General features: G+C 50.4%; 1 long non-coding RNA gene across 1 annotated transcript in view; it reads right to left on the bottom strand.

Annotated features, from left to right (window-relative positions):
• The window catches only part of LOC139704184 (uncharacterized), a 45856-nt gene extending 25148 nt beyond the window's left edge, over positions 1-20708 (bottom strand). Inside the window, exons 1-3 of the long non-coding RNA XR_011706220.1 lie at positions 20572-20708; positions 20144-20246; positions 12761-12946 (exon numbers count right to left, since the gene is read on the bottom strand). This is a non-coding gene — a long non-coding RNA (uncharacterized lncRNA). The remainder of the gene's footprint in view (positions 1-12760; positions 12947-20143; positions 20247-20571) is intronic.
• Between the last annotated feature and the right edge of the window lie 882 nt (positions 20709-21590).

Genomic DNA, 21590 nt, shown 5'->3' with positions numbered 1-21590 from the left:
AGGGGAGGATTCCTGGAAAGGCAAGCCCATGTGTGGGGTGGGCCTGGGGGACAGGGAGAGCAGCGAGGTGCTGTGGCTTTGGAGGTCCTCAAAACCGCCTCAGAATTAAGTCCAGAGAGGCATCGGTCCTGACTCCTGCCCCAGAAGGCCAGTCTTGCCTCTCCTCATCCCTAATCCTTCAGCCTCATCCAGAGCCCACAGGCATGACTGGCCCAAGCCCAGGGGTCTCTAAGGAGCATCTCAGACCATGGCTCTCTGGCTCAGATATGGAGGGGAGCCCGGCTGGGACCCCGCTGCCCAGCCAGAAGGTGGGTGTGGAGAAATGTAGGGAGACGAGGTCAAGACAAACCCCAGGCTCAGTGGGACCACAGCCATGTCAGGCCAAGTCAGGTCCTGTCACCAGGGAGAAAGTTTAGAGTAGGCTCTTTGCCCCCCCAGAGAAACCCCTGGGGAGCCTGGGTGCAAAATGAAAAGGAGGCAGACAGGAAATGCCAAAGAGGGTGGGGAAGCCAGGCCCCGGACCCCCAGAGGAAGGGACTGGGGATCACAGTTTGATCCAGGGAGACACGTGCTGGTGTCTGCCTCCACCCCTGGCTAGCCCTGACCCAGTCATCGGCCTGTCTCCCAGCTCCCAGCTCCTCCAACCAGCATGACCCCCCCCCCAAAAAAAATAAAAAAAAACACCCAGGCAACTCTATAGGGTCCAGAAACCTCCAGGGTCCCTGGGTTCCAGGAAGCCAGCAAAGGAGCGGGCGGAGGGCAGAGAATGCAGAGAGTCAACCCAGTGGCCGATTAGCTAGACTTCAGGAGGGAGAAGGGCTGGAGCTCAGAGCCCCTCAGCCAGCACGGGTGCCCCACGAAGGGCAGCCTGAGAAAGCAAGCTTGGGAGGGGGCACACACCCACCCGTTCTGCAGAGATGTCACAGTGAAGATGATGCAGACTTACAGGCCAGGCCCGGGACCAGAGGGCAGTTTGGGTGGAGGCAGAAAGAGGTCCAGAGGGCAGGGCCCCGATTTGAGTCCCTCAGCAAGGCCACACACTCTCACCAAGCACATCCAAGTTTCCAAGTTGAGCCAGTAGAGCTCCTGAGGCCTGGAGGATAGGATATGAGGGGGCAGAATAAAAGAGAGGACTGTCCACCCCAAGTCCCTAAAAGAGGTAAGCACCTCCCACATGGCAGGACAGAGTTGCTGGCCCAGCTGGGCCCAGTGTTGGACACTGCTATGTTGGAGTAGCCAAGAAACCAAGAAGCAGGTAAAGCCCAGCCCAGTACCCACTCAAATGTCCCAGAACCTGGCCTTATCCTCCCACCCCTGACCAGTCCAAACTGCTTCTCCCCCACTTGAACCTCAAGCTTGCCAGGCCCAGAGTAGGGGGTAGGGTGGGGCTGGCCACAGCTGGCTCCTCAGGGGGAATACAGTGTCTCCAGCCTCAGAGTTCATAACTGTTTGCCCATCTGTCCCCAAGACAAGCTCCTGGGGGAGGGGGACCACAATGTCAGTGGTTCACCAGGTATGTAGAAGCTGTCCTGGGAGTGACACAGGCAGGCATGGTGGGTGGCATCAGGCCACCTATATGACCTTGGATCCCTGGCTGTCCCTCAAAGCCACCACAACTGCAGACAGGTGAGAATAATGGAACCAACTTCACAGAGCTGTTGATAGGGCTCATGAGAAATAGCTCATCAAGCACTCAGCATGCAGCTGGCCCAGAATACACCTTAGTAAGCACTATAGATAAATGTCCTGTCCCCTTTGTCTCAAGTCAAACCTCCCTCCCTGGAAGCAGACTTGAGACTCTCCTAAGAAAAATAAAGCAAGACAAGAGGCACAGAGAAGTTCTGGGACAGGCTCAGGCTCGCCCAGCAAGTCCAAGTGGGAAAAAAAAACTCAGTCCTAGGAATCCACAGCCCTCTCCATTCCCCTAGAAGAGCCTGAGCAATGGGTATTTGGAGCCAGACAGGAAATTCAGAATAAAGTCCGTTTGGAGACCCAATTAAAGTGGAATTGGGGATACAATGGGCACATGCGGACAGCTGTTTTTTTAATGACCTAGCTAGATCCTGGTTGGACAGGGGTAGCTCAGTCTAGAACCAGGCTCAGAAACTCAGCTGCATGTAATGGGGCACCCACCAGCATCTCCTTTCCACCTCCAACCCTAACATTGGGGTGAGGGGGAGGCAGGCCTTGGTAAACTCCTCTCCATGGGATCTAGAGACCCAGGAAATGAACGTCCCAACTGACAGATGGTCACAAGCCCTGCTGCAGGTGCAGCAGGACAAGGCTGCTGGCCTCTGTGGCCCTCCTGTCCTCATTAGACAAACAAGAAAGGATCTTACACCCTACTCCCTGGTACTCGGAGGTACCAATGAGAACCTCTGGGGACCTTGAGGGTCAAAGTTTGAGGTCCAGGTGGCCAGCCCTGGGGACTCTTCAGACAGACCCTATGTGCATGCACCGAGGGCCACCCCACAATGCAACCCATGCCAGGCAGTCTCTACCACTGTCCTGCCTGGCTCTTCTTCACCTGGGCTCCAATCCTCTCGGGAGAGCCAGTCAGCACTCGTCCCTGCCCTTCCAGACGTACTTGCCCAAGATTCCCCAGATTTCGACCTTTAAGGGCCTTACAGACAGCGGCCACAGCCTCCTCTTCTCCTTCTCCTTTGCAACCCTGGGGAAGGCACTCAGAGCCAGAGGGGACTAAACACCTTCCTCAGCAGTCACCTCTCTTCATCCTGCACTAATGTCCTCTGCAATGTCCTCCCTGAGGACCCTGTCTAAGTCAGATAAGCAGAGCAGTCTCTCAGCAAGAAATTGCCTCTTGGTGGAACTGTTTACTCTTTACTGGGGTCTTACTGCCACATACCCCACCCCACCGACTGTCTGCTCCCCCAAGGTAGAGAGACCCCACAAAAGCAAAAGGCCTGGCCCGGACTCAGAATATCCCTCAGAGGAAGGAGCCTGTGAATGAATTTGAAATGGCAAACCCAGAATGACTACGATCTGCCTGCTAACCTCTCTTTAATTTCTTGGACATGTGCAAATGCACTCAGAACGGCCCCCATGCCCAGATGCCCAGGCCATCCATGCACGCCTGGACACCCTACAGGGAGGACACGGTTCTGGAGTCAGAGAGGCCTATATTTGGATCCTATCTGGTCCTAGCTGTGCCTTAGTTTCCTCATCTGTAAAACGGGGATAATCATGGCCTTACTCATAGATACTGTGAAGTGCATGTTAAGGAATGAATGAAGTGAGTGCGCAGAACAGTCCCTAGGACCTGGAAAGTGCATTTATTTTTATTGACATACATTCGGATGGTCCAGGCTGCACTCCCTGCCTCCTTTAGCTCCTCCCCAAATCTGAGGGCCAATCATTGCTCAGCGACCCCAGGGCGCCCCCAAGGCGAACATCTGGCCAGCGGGGGGCGTCAGCCCACCAACCGGCGCCCAGCTGAGGGTGAGATGCCCTTTGGTAGGTGCCCCTCAGCGCGGGGCCTGGGACTCGGCAGTCTTGGGGGCGCCAGACTCTGAGGAGCAGGCGGCCCCGCGGCTCGGAACAAGCCAGCCCCACCAGGGCAGTGCAAGTGAGCGAGCAAGTGACGCAGCCTGCGCCTTCCCAGCCAGACCCCTGCCACTGCCGCTTTGTGCCCAAACCTGGCCCTGAGTTATTGCAGCCTTGGAGCCCTCCCGGGCAGGGGGAGGCCCGATGCGTTCCCAGGACAGCAGCCTCAAAGAGGTCCTGGGCTGCCCCCCGAGAGCTGGGCAGACAAGGGCCCAGGAGGAGCAGCATTCCTAAGCACCAGCTGGGCTCACCCAGGTGGAGGGGCGGGAAGATCCCCCAGGCTCCCTCCCCTGCCTTACCCAACTCTGTCTCATCGCCACCGCCCTTCCCCCCAACTTCTACCCAACTGCCTACCCCACCCCAGCTCTGCGCCCTCTCCCACCCTTGCCCGCTTCCCCTCCCCCGCGGCTTCTCCATCCCCCTCCTCCTACCCCACCTCCCACCTGCTCACTCTTCCTGCTCCTCTCTCAGGACCCAAACCCTTCAGGGCCACTCTGCAGACAGGCACCAGGAGGCTTTAAGGGGCCTCAGCTATCCCGTCCTGGAAATCTCTGTTGTCCCCAACACTGAGGCGCAGCCCCACACACACCACCAGCCTCAGGTCACAGCCTGGCTTGGAAAAGGGTTGGATTCTGGGCCGGACCTCTCCGGAAATGGTCTGGGGAGCCTCCTGGACTCATTCCCCCATCTGTCAGATGGGGGGTGGGAGGAATGTGAGTCCAGTGCCAGGCGCTGGGGACATGGCGTGGGCACACAAGTGAGGTGCTTGGCCGGGTGGTGTGCACAGCAGGCAGGCCCAGGGAGGAGTCATCCTCCTCCTTTCATGGTGAGAGTTACAACGAGATAGGTCTAGGGCAGAGAAATGGGCCAAGCCACTGAGGTTCCTAGGACAAGATTGGAACCCTGAAGCACCCATGCCTGCAACAATCCCGTTTAACTGACTCAACACCAGGGGAAGCCTCTCTCTGGTTTCTGGACTGCACCAGGGAAACCAAAAGGATACTGAGTTGGTAGCAGGAGCTCCCAGAATGTGAGGGCAAGATTCAGAGAGCCCTCTCTCCAGACTTTCCCAAAATCCCCCAGCCCCTCCCAGGCCCTCCGAATCATCAACTGCAAAGACTTTTGGGTCCATAAATCCCCTCATGAACCCCCCTGTCATTTGAGCTCAAGTGTCACCTCCAGGATGGCCTTAACCAGAAAGCCTCCCACACCATTCCCTGCCTATTCCAGGTTTGGCTTTTCAGGATGAATGGACCCATATACTTGTAGATGGGTCACTCAATTTTACTAGAATACACTTCTGTCTTCTCACCTGTGGAGCTTCAACACCTTGTGCATACCTGGCATATAATAGGTGCTCAGCAAACACTTGGGCTGAATGAATGAACAAATGAAGAGCCAGTAAATAATGTCAACTCTAAAAGCCTTGAAACCCAAACTGTGTCCAAGATAAGAGGACTCCACAAAGAGTGATCTAATAAGTTTGGAAATTACAAACTACTAAAAATATCTGAGTCCTACATTAGCATTTTAAAGGCTCAGAGAAGACCTAAAGGTTTAAAAAACTTTTTAATTGTTTATTCCAGTGTTTGCCAAATGCATTTGGCCATAGAAAATACTTTTTAACCACCCTCACGACCACAGCTTTATAAATGGTCAACTGATTCTTAGAAGAAAGAACTTGCTTCTTTGTTTTTATAGGACTGAGTCTAGCACAGTGCTCCACACATGGAAGATGCTCCAATTATTTTAATGAATGCATATAAAGTAAATTCACCCATGTGCATTCTCCCAGGTGAAAACCTATGAGCCTAGGAGTTCAAACTTTTGGTACAAACTGTACCCAAAGTAACACAGCCCCTGTACTGAGATTCTGAACCGGGCAAGTAATGACAAAAGTCCTTTCCCTCAGCTGCAGACACACAAGGCCATTCATATACATTCATTCACATTGACTCATGCACACATGTACAGATGCATGTGTGAGCACACATGAGCACACCAGCACAAATACACTCACATACAAGTACACATAGCCACAAGCACATGGACTCATGCACACACAGACACATGGGCAACCCATTCTGGGGCATACGCCTTCCCTCCCACACAGCCAGCTTCACTGTGCCTGGCCGAGGAGGCTCCTGAGATGGGCAGCAGTCCTCTGGGGGGTGAGAGGATGGACATGAGGAGGGATGCACAATCTGGCATCACCAAGAAGGCTAGGTGTCACCCAGCAGGTGACAGATTAAAAGTTTGTTGTTTCCTGCCCATTATCTCCAGCGCTGCATTTTGAGTATAGATATAGATGAGAGGGAATGGGAGAGTCTGCAGTGGGATCCCACCAGAAGAAATAACTAACCCTCTTCTGTATGGCTACTCAACCTACAGCTCTCTCTCCCTTAAGATTTCTTTCTATGTTTTGAACTATGGGTTGAGCCCAGGGATGCTTAACCACTGAGCCATATCCCTAGCACTTTTATTTTTTTGTTCTGACACAGGGTCTTGTTGAGTTGCTTAGGACCTCAATAAGTTGCGGAGGCTGGCTTTGATCTTGCAATCCTCCTGCTTCAGCCTCCTGAATCACTGAGATTATAAGCCTGCACCACCACTGCTCCATGGAGTTGTCCTCACACTTCCCCCGGGAGGGAGGAAAATAAACTAAGACTCAGCAGTAACACAGCAAGTGTGTGTGGGAGCAGGGTTGGGAGCCCATACCCATCTGCTCAGAATTGCCCGACACTCCAGAAGTTTAGGGGTCTCCAGGCTGTCTCCAAAGTGGGTCCTAGCCTGGGTCAGTGGCTGCAGCAAGCTCCCACAGCACATCTTGCCCCTCTCTTAGGCAGAGTTCTGCCTCAAGGTCACTGTATAACCTTGGACACTTGACTTGCATCTCTCTGGGCAAGTCTGACCATCCATATGAGAAGAATGCTCAGCTGAGGATTCTCCAAGATCCATTGTTGCTCATGCAAAAGAAAGCCCGAGGCCCCACCTAAGTGTCAATTAGTGCCAATATTAAATGAGACCCTGCCTGTAAAGAACACAGGCCGACATCTGTACCAAGAGGGCTCTTCTGATGTTAGCTGCTCCTTGTGGTCTGATTTCACCCTTCAGGGTCAAAACAAAATGCCTTTCCGTATGCTTTGCCTGATTTCCCCTATCAAAAAGAATCTGCCCCAACTGCCCCAACCCCCCAGCCCTAAGCCTGGACCTCAATGCTGGACTGCCCTGTCTGGTCTGGGGATTGAGGCCTCATACCCTTCCAGTCTATGGGCTCCCTGAAAACATGGCTTCCTCTTGGTTCTCAAGCATCTTCCTGGGAGTCCAGGCTAAGATCAGCTGGTAAGATGCTCTGGATTTAGATGGAAGAATGGATGTATGCAAGGGAGGTGGGGGAAAGACTGAAGGACTCACCAAAGGAAAGAGATGCCTACTGGGTGCAGCCTGCCCTACACCCAGTGCAGCCAAGCTGCCCAGAGAAGAAATGAAACCAAAGTGGTCAACTTTGCTAATAATAATAAAAGAAGTACAAACAAAAACAATGTGTAATGTCTTGCTTGCCTGATGGGCAAAAAGCAAAAAGGGTGTGGGGGATGACAGAAACAAAGAGAAGAAAGAAAACCTCCTAGGTGGGCAAGGGTTCAGAGGAATGTGCCATGCACCTGGGCCCTGTTGTTGAAGAGTTCCCCGGCACAGCCTTTGCACAAGGTGACTCAGAAAGATCTACCAAATTGCTGGGCACAGTGGTGCAAGCCTGTAATCCCGGCAGCTCAGAAGACTAAGAAAGGAGGATCACAAATTTAAAGCCAGTCTCAGCAACTCAAGGCACTAAGCAACTCAATGAGACCCTGTCTCCAAACACAATATCAAATAGGGCTGGGGATATGGCTCAGTGGCCAGGTACCCCCTGAGTTCAATCCATAGTACAAAAAAAAGTATCAAATTTTTGGAGTGATACACTTAGACCCAATAATTCCACTTCTAGGAGTCCAGCCTAAGAAATACTCAAACAAGAACACAAAAATGGATACCTGAGGATGCTCACTGCAACACTGTCACTAACAGTAAAACAGTAGAAAGCAACTGTATGTCCACTGCTAGATGACTGTAAGTTCTAGAGGGCTGAGAATGTAGCTCAGTGGTCCAGTTCTTGCCTAGGGTACTGAAGGTCCTGGGTCTGATCCCCAACTCCATTAAAACAATCAATAATTCTGGTGCATCCTCTCCATAGAGCCCCTCTGGCTGTAATGTGGAGATGTGTGATGCACACGTGGTGCTAACTCTTTCACCAACAATCCTTAACCCTGGCTGCACATTCAAGTTTCCCAGAATTTTTCAAAGTTTTCAAAGAAACACTGACCTGGAACCCCTCCTCAAAGACTCCAGATGCTGGGCCCAGGTCAAGTTATTTATTTATTTATTTATTTTTGAGTGCCTACAATTATCTTAATTGTGCAACCAAAACTGAAATCTCTGCTACGTGAAAATATGAAATGAGAGTCAGTGTAGCCAGGGAGTAGGAGGCACCATCTGTGTTTAAACTGACACACACAGGTGTACACACCCAGGTCTAGTGTAAAGGTACCACTGTAAAGGCTCTGGGTAAGGGGGCACCCAGGATGCTAGTGCTCTGGGAAAAGAGCGGGACTGTTTTTTAAGATGTCAATCCCCCCCCCCAGATTGGAAAATGGACAGCCCTAAAGGCAGAACTCCATGGATGGACAAATGGGTGGGAAGGAGGGCTCCCCCTGGGTGTCTTTATTCATGGCTGTCTCATACAAACCAGAGGTGGACCTCTGCTGTCCTTCACAGCCACAGAGTAGTTATAAATAAATGTGGTGGTGACTGCTCAGGCTCTGGACCTAGATAAGGCCTGCCCCCAAATCCCAGCTCTGCTACTTCTAGCAGTATGACCTTGGGCAAGGGACTTCTGTGCCTCAGTCTGCGCACCTGTGAAACGGAGATAAGTAAATCAGAAAGCTGCTGTGAGAATCTCATGGAGGAACAGGGGACAAGAGTAAGACAGAGCCCCATGGTGCCCAAAGAGCCAGGTCCTGACTGTCCCTCCATGTGTCCTCCACAGGGATCAGGGCTGGTGACTCTGGATGGATATGTGTCTGGCCTGGTCACCACTGGATTATAGCAGCACCCAGATGACCAGCAGTGCTTTGCAGAACACCTGGAGCCAAAGAGCCTGAGACACCCCCAGCTGGGACCAAAGATGCCCATCACCACCAATTCTCCCTCTCAGACACCTGGAAACATCACCATCAAGCCTCAAGCCTCTCCTAATCTGTTGCTCACCCTAAACCTTATAAAGGGCTAGAAAGAACCCAGCTGCCCTGCAGCAGATGCCCTAGAGCAGTCAACTCAGATGTATCCACTGTGGCCCCAGCACTTGGAAAAGAAACTTTTTTGGGGGGGGTACTTGGGATTAAACTCAGGGGCACTCAACCTCTGAGTCACATCCCCAGCCCCATTTTATATTTTATTTAGAGACAGGGCCTCACTGAGTTGTTTAGTGCTGCGCCATTGCTGAGGCTGGCTTTGAACTTGCAATCCTCCCACCTCAGCCTCCCGAGTTGCTGAGATTACAGGCCTGCACTACCGCACCCAGCTTAGCCTGCATTATTTTAAAACCCAAGTTTTGTGTGTTTGCCACTTCTTGTGTTCCAGGAATTAAAATCCTATAGCACATAAGACATGCAGCTGATCCAACTGGTTCCATCCCATTTCGAGATAGGAAAACTAAGACTGAAAGAGGACACTGTGTCTCCCCAGATCATGGAACACATTGCCTGCAACCCACACCCATCTCCCACAAGAAAAACAAAGCATTTTGTGCCTCACCTTGGAGATAGGGTTGTTCGTTGTTTTTTTTTTTTACAGAACTGGGGATTAATGAATGCAGAGGTGCTTTTCCACCTAGCTACATCCCCAGCCCTTTTTATTTTTTTTATTTTTAGATAGGATCTGGCTAAATTGTTAAGGGCATCACTAAAATGCCAAGGCTTGCCTCAAATTTGCAATCCTCCTGCCTCAGACTCCTGAGATAACTTGCTGGGATCATAAGCATGCACCACTCTGCCAGCTCAGAGTGAGCCTTGGTTTTTTACTCTGGGAAGCAGGTTTCCCTGAAAGCACTGCCCATTTCCTCCCTCCTGCTTCCTTCTCCCGACCCTACCCCTCACTCTTAGTGCTAATCCTGGGGCAAACCCTCCCTGAAAGATGAGGAGGGTCCTGAAGGCCACTCAATGGTAGCTGAACTGCCCAGCACTGGCCAGCACCAAGCCAGTTAAGGATGTCCTGTCTGACCCCTGAATCTCTGTGGCAGGATGAATATAAGCAGCAGGATGGGAATTTATTGAGTCAAGCATTCTGTTTTATTTCAAATTAATATAAAAATCTCATATTGCTTTTATCATTTTTAAAAGACTATTTTTCAAGCCTAGGACCATACAGGGCAAAGGCCCCCCGTGAGCAGCAACTACCGTCTCACCACATGGAGCACCTGAGAAGGAAGAGGATGGCAAAAGCCACCCCTAGCTCTGGGGCATGAGGGCTGGCAGCCTCACCTCCTGAGCAGGAAAAAAGGCGGAGGGAGACCAGGAGGGTAGAAGAGATGAGAGAGAGTAACACCCACTGGAGCCCAAGTCCTGCCTGGGAGCTCACCCACTTGCTATTTCTCTTAGAAATTCATTAGCCACAACTTGATCATTCATTCACTTACTCGCTTGCTAACCAGTTCATTCCCTCAACAGTTTACACCTTCACTCATTCAGTTCAGAAGTCCTTTTATTTTTAAACACAGTAGTCCAGAATCCCAGCTTGGGTCCTCATCTGTGATGGAGCATGAGGTCCTGGAGGCCCCCCCAGGCTGCCTTGTGCCAGGCAAGGTGCTCTCCCATGAGGAAGGCAGGACCAGCCTGACCAGCTCTCCACAGGGTTGCTTTGGGGACTGGGAACCTGAGTGGTTCTCTGTGGCCCCAACAGGTGGAACGAGTACCCACACACCTAAATTGTGGGAGCCAGATTGCAGATGGATGTGTGAAATTAAAGATGCACGGATGTGGCACAGAGAGAGAAAGAGAGCTCCCTGAGAACAGCAGTGTTCAGGTCCAGTCACACACACACACACACACACACACACACACACACACACACACACGTCTGAATGAAGGAACTCCAGGGTCCCTTTTCCGTGGTTTTCAGGATTTTGAGAGATTCAAAGGCAAAAACAGTAAAGGCCTGAATCTTCCCAATATACATGCCCAGGGCCCTGGCTGACCACTGTCCCTCTGGGGGGAACAGGGCATCTGCAGACACTCTTTTGGGACACCAAGAACAGGTGTACTGCTCGCGAATCCCCAGAGAACCCAGCGCTCTCTGCAGCCTCCACCTCAGGTGATGGGAAACTATCCCTTTTTTCCATCTTCCAGCCACCAGCCTGCCAGCCTGCTCTCCTCCCTTGTCCTCTCCCTGGGGAGTCCCTGGAGCTGGTGATTGTCTCCCATCTCCCCAAATTCAAACCTACAGCCACATGGGGGCTAAGGACAAAACCAAACCTCTTGTTCAGGAAGCAGAAACACACTGTATACTGCTGGTGTTCCATAGTCCCACCTCACCCAGTCCAAGGGGCACAGCTCCTCGCCTGCCACCCCCCACCCCACCCCACCCCCGCTATCTCCAGGAACGCCCTGCTCCCTGACCAGGCCCACATGGCCATCACTCTGCTTTCAGGCAGGTAAAATTTGGTGCAACAGGAGTTAGGTGAACAGTATGTTTTATTTAATTAGGATCAACAGAATAGATAAACCTCACAGCAGGACAGGGAATGACAACACTGCACAAAATAATTCATGCCCAGGTGGCAAAAGGGCAAATCTCAATTACAGGGAAATCAGGGAAGGAAAAAGTTCCCCAGCACTTTGGAGGAGGCAGAGAGGAGACTACATGCTGAGGCAAAGCCCAGAACTACAGGCCCAACATGGGGCTTCAAGGACACCACAAATCAAGGCAGCCAGGTGGCCGTCCTGTAACAGCTGCTCCTCCCTTCTCCCCATCACAGACAAACCTGCCCCAAGTGCACTGGGCTGGGTGAGCCAATGCTGCCTGGGCACTGGCAGGCAAGTGCGGGAGCCACTCGAGATCTGGCCTATGAGGGTCACTAGGGGAGCTCACACCCAGCCAGGCTTAGTCTCCAGAAGAATGGCACCCCCCAAAGAGAGGGCAAATGTTCTAATCCTGGGAATGGTCACCAGATCACTAGAAAGTTCCTGTCCTTGTCCCTGGCACCCTAGTCCCACTGGCCCTGATGGGGCTAGGCTCCTGCTCTCTCTTAGTGGCAGGCAGACCTGACTCACCTCTCACTCTGGACTAAGAAAAAGAACTGTGAGCTTTTGAGACCCCACATCATCTTCTGAGCCAGTTTTTTCACATCTGCCCTGGAAGACTGAAGTTTGAACTGATGGCCTTCCCCCAACCATCACTAAATACTACTTAAAAATGGTTAAGATGTAAATTTTATATTATGCATATTTTACCCCCATTTTTAAAAAAGGAGAGACACAGAGTTTTTAGAAAAGGAGAGACACAGAGTTCTGAGCCCCTGCTTGGGTCAGCCAGGTGAGCAGAGGTCTCTGGGATCCAGGCCCAGGAATGCGTGACTTTAAGCAGCTTCACCATGCAACAGTGAAAGGACATGACAGTTGGGGACCCACATATCTGTAGGAAGCCACTCTCCCCCTGCCAGGGCTCCCCTTACCTATCCCAGCACAATGCTTTGAATTATCTCAGCAAATATGTCTCCAGCGACTGAACATCCTCAACAATGAACTCTCCAAGTTTCAGAGCTCAAACAAAAAGATTTTTATTGGTGCAGTCTCCCTCCCAAACAAACCCCCAAGTAGCACAAGGAGTGCCACCCAGGGCCCCTTCTCTCAGCTCCCAATCTCTGGCCTTAGGTGACATAGGCCGAGCAACCCCCATTATGGAGGAGAGGGAAATTTTGTTAGATTAGTGAGCACATCCACAGAGCCCCATTTTATATCCCAATTCAGAAGATGACATGAACATCTGCTTTCACTTCAAGACCTTAATTTTCAATTATTGGAGAAAAACAAAATTAGTTCTGACAAATTGTTGGCGAACACAGGCTCTTGTCTGGTGGTTCATAATAATAACTTCGGGGGCTCACCATTAGTGTCCTTGGACGGAGTTTCCTGATGGAGCCCATCATCTGCAGTCTGCGGTGGTGGCGGGCAGCACCAGCGTATCTCCTACACCCTGTTCTGTGGGGCAAGAGAGACGGTTCTGCGAGCCCCTCCTCCAGGTGACCGCCTCTTCCGTGACCAGGTTAGGGAACTCAGGACTTTCAGATGTTCTGGAGAAGGGAGGGATGGTGAAGATGGCAGGTAAATAAAAACACCCTCTGGAACCATTTTCAGCTTTAGACATGTCGAGGCTTCCTTCCATTCAGTAGCAGATTTCACACAGGGATGTAAATCCTTCCCAAGTCCAAGTTTGCCCAAAAAGGCAGATTGGAATCCCCTCAGAACAACATCTTATAACCCGATTTGTCATCTGCAGTGGGAGAATGGACTGCATGCTTCTCCTATGAGACCACTTCCATCCGTGACAAAAGGCCATTCAGGATCCTAAACCCCAAACTCAATGACTCTAGCTGAATGCTACATCTGTAATAATAATAATAATAATAATAATAATAAACTGTTTGCCAGGGTCCCATCTACCAGGGAACCTGGTTCAGCTCGAATTGCAGGCTCTAGGAAGTGGGAGGAGGAAAAATATTTAAAAAGCAAGCTCTGAATTTGCCAACCTTAGTGACCCCCAATCCAGAGAACAACCCACTTGATAAGAGATTATCAACACTATAATCTCGTTGGATGGGTTTTTTATGTATCTTGGCTGCTGTAGTCACTATATCAATAAAAAGCTACTGAGATGTGAATGAGCAGAAGAATTCAGAGATAATGATGTAGCGCTCTTTGAATTTGGATGGTCACAATTAAAACCAGAGTGTTTGCTTTGCACACATGTTCAGACTATGGGGAGGGGGCGTGGGGGGGTGCGGTTAGCACATGGAAGGGGAGGTAACCAGGGAGGGAGGCAGGTTCAAAAGGAAAAGGAGAAAAAAAAAGCAACAATAACAATACAAAATTATATCTTTAAGAAGACAGTGAAAGACACTGCTACATCCAAAGTCAACTGGGTAAATGAGCTCCAACATTGTGTAATTGACTTTGCAAGTAGAACAACAGCAATGTAACAAAGAAAATGTCAGTGTTTTCACAGCACTAATCTATAACACTGGGAGGCCCTCCCACTGTCAGGCAGGGCTGACAATACAATAGCTTTCAAAGGGATATTACCATCATGCTTTTATTCCTGACATCAATCAAGACAAAGAGAACCCTTTTCACAAGACATTAAAAATCAAACCTTTGTACAAGAAGATAGGTAAAACAGCACTCTCCTTAAAGACAGCCATGCAGAGCAATCAGATAATTGGTGATCCTTGAAAGCAGTAAAATATTTTTATTTACTGAGTGTACAACCCCAGTCGCTGGCTGCCACCCCATCCTGGCAGGTACACTATGAATCCAAAGTTTCCATCTTTATCTCCCCCACTCACTTCACCCTGCCTGGCACCCACAGCAGGCTAAGGGAACTGACAGCCAGCACTGAAATATTCAAGTGGGATATATAACCAATACAGGCTTCACTAGTCCACTTTGAGTTCAAAACTACTCTGATTACAGACTAATATAACTACACACAAAACGCCCTTGCAAGCCAATGGGAATTTGCAGAAATTGACAAATTGGCCCAACCACACCTATTGAGGTTACCTATTATAAACAGGCACTAAGAGTTTCCAAGGTACTCTTCTCTTTTAATTACCCTAGACACTCACTCAGATAGGAAGAAACCCTGATATCTATACAAATATTTTCAAGACATAAAGATAATACTCTTTGCAAACATCAGTGTACCATGCATAGACAAGTTTGGACTTTACTTCAGCCAGGGTTCAGGAAAAGCAAGCACCTAAAGCCACCCACCCAACTTGCAACATGGATGGGGCCATCAGGAAACCTAGCCATCCACCACTAGATTACCTTGAAACAGTTAAGATGCCTGCATGCCATAAGTTAGTGACACTTCAGGAAAACTGCAGGTCCCAGAGCAGGAAGTAAGGGGGAACTAATGTTCAAGAGAGTTTATAATCTACACACTTTCTGAATCATTGATGTATCCAGCCACCAGCCTTCCAAAAGGTCCAAGATGATGGCCTTAACACCCAAAGGAGGTCACCCCCACTCAGGGCTTGACAGAGCTCCTGGTACAGGTAGCTCCAAGTCCTAGAATGTTGTGAAGGAGGAGAGGAAGAGAGAAAGACACTTTGCTGAAGAGCCCAGACAAAGTGTTTTGTGCCTCTGATATCCAACAGACCACATGCCAAAAGTTTGCAACCAAGTCGAGTCACCCTGAGACAAAGATGTTACTCTCAAAGCACCAGAGGCAGCAATGGTTGCTTTTACTTTTTCAGACAGAAGTAGACACTGTTGTGTCTTTTTAAACAGTGTTTGAACAGGCTCCCTTCATTTCATTGATAAAATGGAGAGAAATGTTAAAAGAAGAGGGAGCTGGTCCTAACACTGCCTTGAAAACACACTCTCCCACCACTGCTACCTAAATGAGTCTTTTCCAGAGCCAGGCAGCAAGTCTGCACGCTGGCCTCAGTGGTGAGTTCCTTTCGTTTACACATCCAAATGAACAGTTAAGATAAATCAATGCATCTAATTGCCAGACTATTAAATCCTACATCAGGGGAAGAATTCCACAGCCACCAGCTGAAGAGTTGGCTACTGACATAGCAATTATTACAACTTTGTATTAGATTGAACCATATCCCGAGCCTTCCGACTCCAGCCATATCCCCAGCCTTCCGACTCCAAGATTCCTAGCTCCAGTTTCCTCCTTGCATGGTTCCCCCTCCTCCTCCTCTGTGAACACGCTGTAGCAGGCCACAACATTTGCCAGGGCTGGCGAGTTCTGTGGAATTACTTTATGACTGCTAAGTCACCAGCATTTTTCACCTTTCATTATTAATGCACACTTGGCACCTTATGGTTAAATGTTAGCAGGATTCTCCTGCCAGAGGCACATAGTTATCTTATTTTATTGCTTATTAAGTTTTTGCAAGGAAACAGGTGTAAGAATCTAAACAGCAATTATTAGATATAAAGAATGTTTTCTAGAATGAAACAGGCCCTTCCAAAGCTAAGAATAGGTAACTTAATTGGGGGGGATTAATATTAGGATTAAATATCAGTTACCCCAATCCACATAGAAAGCTATGGAATGTACAAAGGATTTGTTTTGCCCTTCCCGCAAGATCATGTACATTTAGCCAAACAAATGTCAACAATTTACACTTGTATGTGGTCTCAGATGAATCAAGAAACCTGTAACCTCAGAATGCCTCTATTTATTACATCTCAATTATTTCTATGGAAACACTAGCAATGGCAAGCTACACTGTTCCCAGGTCCCTAGACAACCAAATTTATAAAATGGACTTTGGAGGAGCTCTGGGCTGGCAGAAGAAGACAAAGAAGGGGAGGGAAGGAGAGAAAAGTCATTGGGGGCAGTTTTGGATGTTGGGGTGGGGGTATGTGGACACAGCCTGAGTGCTAGTTAATATTAAGAACTGTAATTAACAGGCAGTTGCTAGATGGAGAAAAACTGACAGCAGTACAAATTATTCAAAAGTTTTTAAAAGGATGGGAAAAAAAGACGTATTCCTTTTCCAAAGAAATGAGAGAAGTTGTTGTGTGGATCTGAGGAAGCCAGCAGCAGCCAGCCATAGGGTAAAGGGAGACAGGGGTCCTTAACATTGAGGGACAGAGGGAACTGCCAGCCGAAATAACATCAGTGAGCAAGATGGGAACAGCCTGGAGAATGAGGCCAAAATTATCAAAGGGAACAAATCATTGCAACTACCATGCCGCACCACCAGGACTCACAAAAGGGGAAAGGGGGTGTAGGAAAATAAGTCAGAAAATACGACTTTTGTAACATTCATGGATTTGTTAGGTTTTTTTTTTCTTTTTCTTTTTTTTCTTTTCTTTTTTTTAACAAAATCACAAGGCCTTGGAAAACCAATGAGGCTGCTCACTCCCTGCCCTACCACCCCAGCCCCCTTCTCAATTTGTTGGGTATCCTCCCTCCAGTAAATCTGGGTTTTCCAAAGAAGGACAAACATCCTGGGGGGACAAATAATTCCCCACTCCAGAGGGAGGCTGTGTCCCCGAAGTGGGAAGTGAGCCCCCCTGAGGCCTGATTGATTTTCAAAGCAGCAATGCCTATGCTTTCAAATCACACTCTCTGAGCATCCATTCAAAATTGTTACATTTCTGTCTTTCCTTCCTGCTATGGGCTTTCATATTTCCAAGATCAATTATGAATTATGGTCAAGAGACTTCCAATGCAGAATGTTTGGAGCTGGGGAAGTCCACAATGCCACCACGTTAGCCCTGACACACAGCAGTGGAGGCAAAATAAAATAAATTAAAATGTAAAAGGCACCACTGTTCCTTAAGAAGAACCTTCAAGCATCTTTAAAGGTGAAGACCTTGCCATTTCAAACACTTGGTGCGGAGCTGTCCACACTTAAGAACACACTTTTGAATATTGCTTTCAAGAAGGGGGGCAGTTCTTGAAAAGCAATAAATCTCTCACCTGCTGTAACTCTTATCTATTCAAATTATATACTCTCTTAATTCCTCCCTTGATAAGTGGCCACATCTCCACCCTATGCACTCCAGTAAACTGAATAAAAGGCAAAATGGTGAGAGACAAAGGTTGTGGCTGCTTTTAGAAAATGTAAAGCTCCATGGGAAGAATCAGGGGGCTTCCGATGCCAAGGTTCTGCAGAGAGATTGTGTGGCTGGTACAACACTTCTCAAAATGCCTTTGAAAGACCCCAGCCCAATAACTTTAGGCCCAGTAATAAATCACCAGGGCTTGCTTCCACACCTGCACAGACGTCAGATGTATTTTTCAGAAAATCAGTTAAGTGTAACCGATTAAGAAAGGACAGGATGGTTGGGAAAGGAACCAGCACGATTGGGCAAACAGGATCATACAATGAAAAACCATACAATGAATAACAAATGTTTTTTATGTGGTTTTTCCAGGAACCTATAGTGAAAAACAAGTTTACCCTTTAAGTGACCTATATGCTGGATTCAAAAGAGCCAATGAGATACCTGTTACTGTGCTAGGAGGGAAACTGACCACTGTACCCTATAAAAGATCTGTACCCCAAAGCCCGGTGTGCCAGTTCACCGAAGCTCCGGCTGAGGTTTCGCTGGGCACCCGCAGGCGCCTGTGTATCAATAAATCGCCTCTTGCTTTTGCAGCCAGTGCCTCGTGCGTCTTTCTTGGACAGGGAATCGGTGGGTCTTTCACCTTCACTAGTCTTCTCCCACCTAGCTATCTTCCTTCCTCAATTTGCTTGAATTGTCAGCTACATATACACACATGTACATGTAGATTCATTTAAAATCATTTCAAGGCTCATTTCATGAAAGGCTAAAGACCAATTCTTGAGTCTTTCTCTGAGATCCACAGAGTGGTTTTAGAATTCAGTTCAAGCAACTCTGAAACACCCACCCATCTGTTCACTGCAAACTGTTCTACCTTTCCTTTCTGTGGCTTGCCTTCTAAAATAAGGTGATCTGAAGACACATTACCAGGTTATAGGTAAGCAAGCTTTGCATCTTTACCAAAAAAAAAAAAAAAAAAATCTGCAAGTTTAACCCAAAATCAACTGCCCGATTTAAAGAAAACTCTATTTGCATCCAGTAGTTCCAATTCCAATATCTTCTTCTTAAGTGGCTCTAGAAGGAGTGAGCAATGAGCCAGGAAAAGAGAAAAGAAATCAAATATTACTTAAAGCTCTGGGTGCCCTTCTATTCAGCAAAAGGACAAACATTGACCCTTCTTCCCTCTACTGTTCTGGGAGTCTCTCTTCTGGTTTCCTTCCCTTGGTACCCCCACCTCTGTGGGACAGAATAGGCTATTCCGAATTGTGATACAGAACAAGGAGCAGAAGTAAGACCAACTTTTCCCAAAGCATAATAGAGGTGTAGTCCCACTGCTGAAAGTTGAACTGAGTGGTTTTCTTCTAAGATGACAGGGAGCATCTCTTCAGGCCGGCTGCCACTGGCTTTCCTGGGACTTTAGAAGGAGGGAGGTGGCTAGTGTATCACCCGTGTTGCCAGATTCAGTCTCAACCACTCCAGCCAAGAGCAAGGCTGGCAGGAAGAGAGAGGGGCCCCACCGCCTTCTAGTGCAGGCCTTCAGGAAATGAACTTTTCAGAGCAGAACTGGGCTGCGGCCAGAGGTCATCAAGGGAGTTGGGAGAGGACAAGGGCCTCAGGACTTTAAGGCTCCAGAGGCATATAGCCACTCTCATCCTGTTCCTCAGTCATCCCTCAGTGTGTCCAGGCGGCTAAGCACCCATCTGAGGGGCTGGAATTGGGACAAAGCAGCAGGCCAGGCCAGGAGAGGGCGGCCTGTTAGGGGAAAAGGGCAGGGGAGGGGCTCAGCCCTCGCACTGCCTCTTCCCAGGGCCTCTGCTCTCCAGGGGCCCCTGGAGCTGGGGACCTCGTGTAAATAGAAAGCAAAGCAAGGAGAAGGAGTGCCTGCATGTGCTGTGCATGTGCATACCTATACATCCATATCTCATCACAAACATGCACACCCTGGGGACTCGGTGCAGGAAGCTGGCCAGGGTGTGGAAGGTGAGTGTGCCAGAGGTGGGGTACCCGGCACACTGCGTGGAGAGGCGCTCCTGACTGCTGCAGCGCTCCCTGGGGACCTGCGTCCCCTTGGCCTAGACAATGAACTCCAGGCAGAGGCTCCCTGCCAGGTTGGCCTCCGTGCAGCAGGCAGGAAGTGCACAGCTGAGCTGGGAGCACGGTCTGGGCTGGGGGGGGAGGGGCACGGGGGGGGGGAGGGGGCGCCGGGTGGCCTGGGACCAGACTGCCGCACCTGAAGCACGCTCCCTCTGCTCTCCACATCCCTGGGCAACAAGGAGGGGGCTGGAGAAAGCCAGAGAGTCCCGGGGCCAGCAAGGGGGGCCTGGAAGCTGCCAGCCTCCTGGGCGCCCGTCCTCGCCGCCTCTTCCTTCCTTTCGCTGCCACCGAGATTCCGCAATCCCCGCCAAGTCAGCGGGGCCCCTTGATTGGCGACGGGGGGCTTGGGGCCACAAGGAGGGAGCGACCAGGGCCCCTTGTAGGCGACCCCAGGCCCGGGTCCCCGGCTAGAGGTGGCTCCAGGCCCGGAGAGGGTCCAGGCCGGTAGGGTGTCCACGGCGTGCCCCCTCCACCGCCTCCGCCTCCCGCTCCTGGCTTCCTCCTCCCCCTCCTCTTCCTCCTCCTCATCCTCTCCCCTCGCTCGCGCGGGTCCCCAGCTGCCCACCCGCTCGCCAGTCCTTCCTCCCTCTCTCCTTCCCTCCCGCCTCCTCCGGGCCTCCCACACTCACCTTTCCCTGAGCGCGGCTTCCCCTGCTTCTGTCCCAGGCTTCTGGAGCTCCGTCGCCCTCCGCGGCCAGGGCCCCCAGCCGCCCTTCCCCGCTCTGGGTAGCCCTGAAGCCAGATTTAAAGTTAGGTAGTCAGTGTAGTTAGGTAAATCAGGTCTAATATCGAGTGAAATCTAAAATGGAGGCCGTGCGGAGAATGACTCAGGGAAAACACAGGACAACTCCTGGAATGTTAATGAAGTCCCGAAAAGGCCCTAGGCCAAAGTCCACCTCAAAGAAATGTTAATGAACAGCCCCCAGCAAAAAGGTGCTGACTCAGAAGTCCTTCCTGACCAGATTACTTCTTTGGCCCACCTGTGTCCCACCCCTGGGCCTTCCCACCTACATTCCATCACCAAAACTATAAAAAGGGGAGACAACCGCACTTCCACGGATTCCACCTCTTGGGTCCCCTTCTTCCTCCGGGAGAAGTCTTTTCTGCTGTCCTTTAATAAACTTCTAATTTGTACTCTGACCTTGCCTCGGCGTGCTTCTTTGGTGTTATTCTTCAACACTGGGGAAGCAAGGACTCATCACCGGTCAACAGAGGTAACAGCCCTCCTCCCCCTTCTCCGCCTGCCTCATGGAAACTCTTTTTGCAGCTGGGTTGGTGGCTGCGGACCGCCGGTCCAGGGCGGCCTCTCTGGGGGGGGGGGGGAAGGCCCGGCACGCTGGGGGCCCTGCTTGTTGCAATGCAGAAGCCGAGGGCTCCCGGTCCCAGCGGGGGTACTTGCGGTGAGTGGCCGAGCCCAGTTATGCTAAAAAAAAAATAAAAATAAAAGAAAAACACGCCCCCCCCCTCCTCCTACCTACCCCCAGCCGGCCCCTAGGGGCCCGTCCCTCTCTCCCCCACCCCCCACCACCCTCACCCTCCTCCTCCTTCTCCTCCTCCTCCTTCTCCTCCTCCTCCTCCTCTGCCCCTTGCCGGATTTTTGTGCAAAGTTTGCAGGCCTCCTGTCTTCTTTGTGGTCGCTGGCTCTCCTCCTCCCAATCCGGCTGCTGGGGCTGCACTGCAGAGACACATAATAAAGCCAGGCTTGGCTGGAAATGTAGCCGGGTCCCAGCAGGAGGATGTGAGGAGCAGAGTCCCAGCAGTGGAACGCTCTGATCCCGTGGGGCGGCCTGCACTGCTCCAGCTCGGATTAGACGGAGAGAGGGCCAACAGCACTGAGCGATGGACAGCGCTGGCTTGGCAGCCAGCAAAACCGGACTGTGGCGCGGCTGCAGCAGGCACCGCGGGGTCGTGGGCACCGCACTGGCTTGCGGGGCGGGCTCTGGCTGCATGGGGGTGGGAGGAGGGAACAGAAGGCCCACTAGGGCTGTCAAGCTCACCCAGATGCATTATGTTTATAAACTGCAAAAATTAAAAGAATGGGGGAGCAAACAGGTTAGCTACCCTAACATTGCTTCT

Source organism: Marmota flaviventris, unplaced genomic scaffold (assembly GCF_047511675.1).
Source record: "Marmota flaviventris isolate mMarFla1 unplaced genomic scaffold, mMarFla1.hap1 Scaffold_43, whole genome shotgun sequence".
NCBI lineage: Eukaryota > Metazoa > Chordata > Mammalia > Rodentia > Sciuridae > Marmota > Marmota flaviventris.
This window is presented reverse-complemented; position numbering and strand designations above follow the sequence as displayed.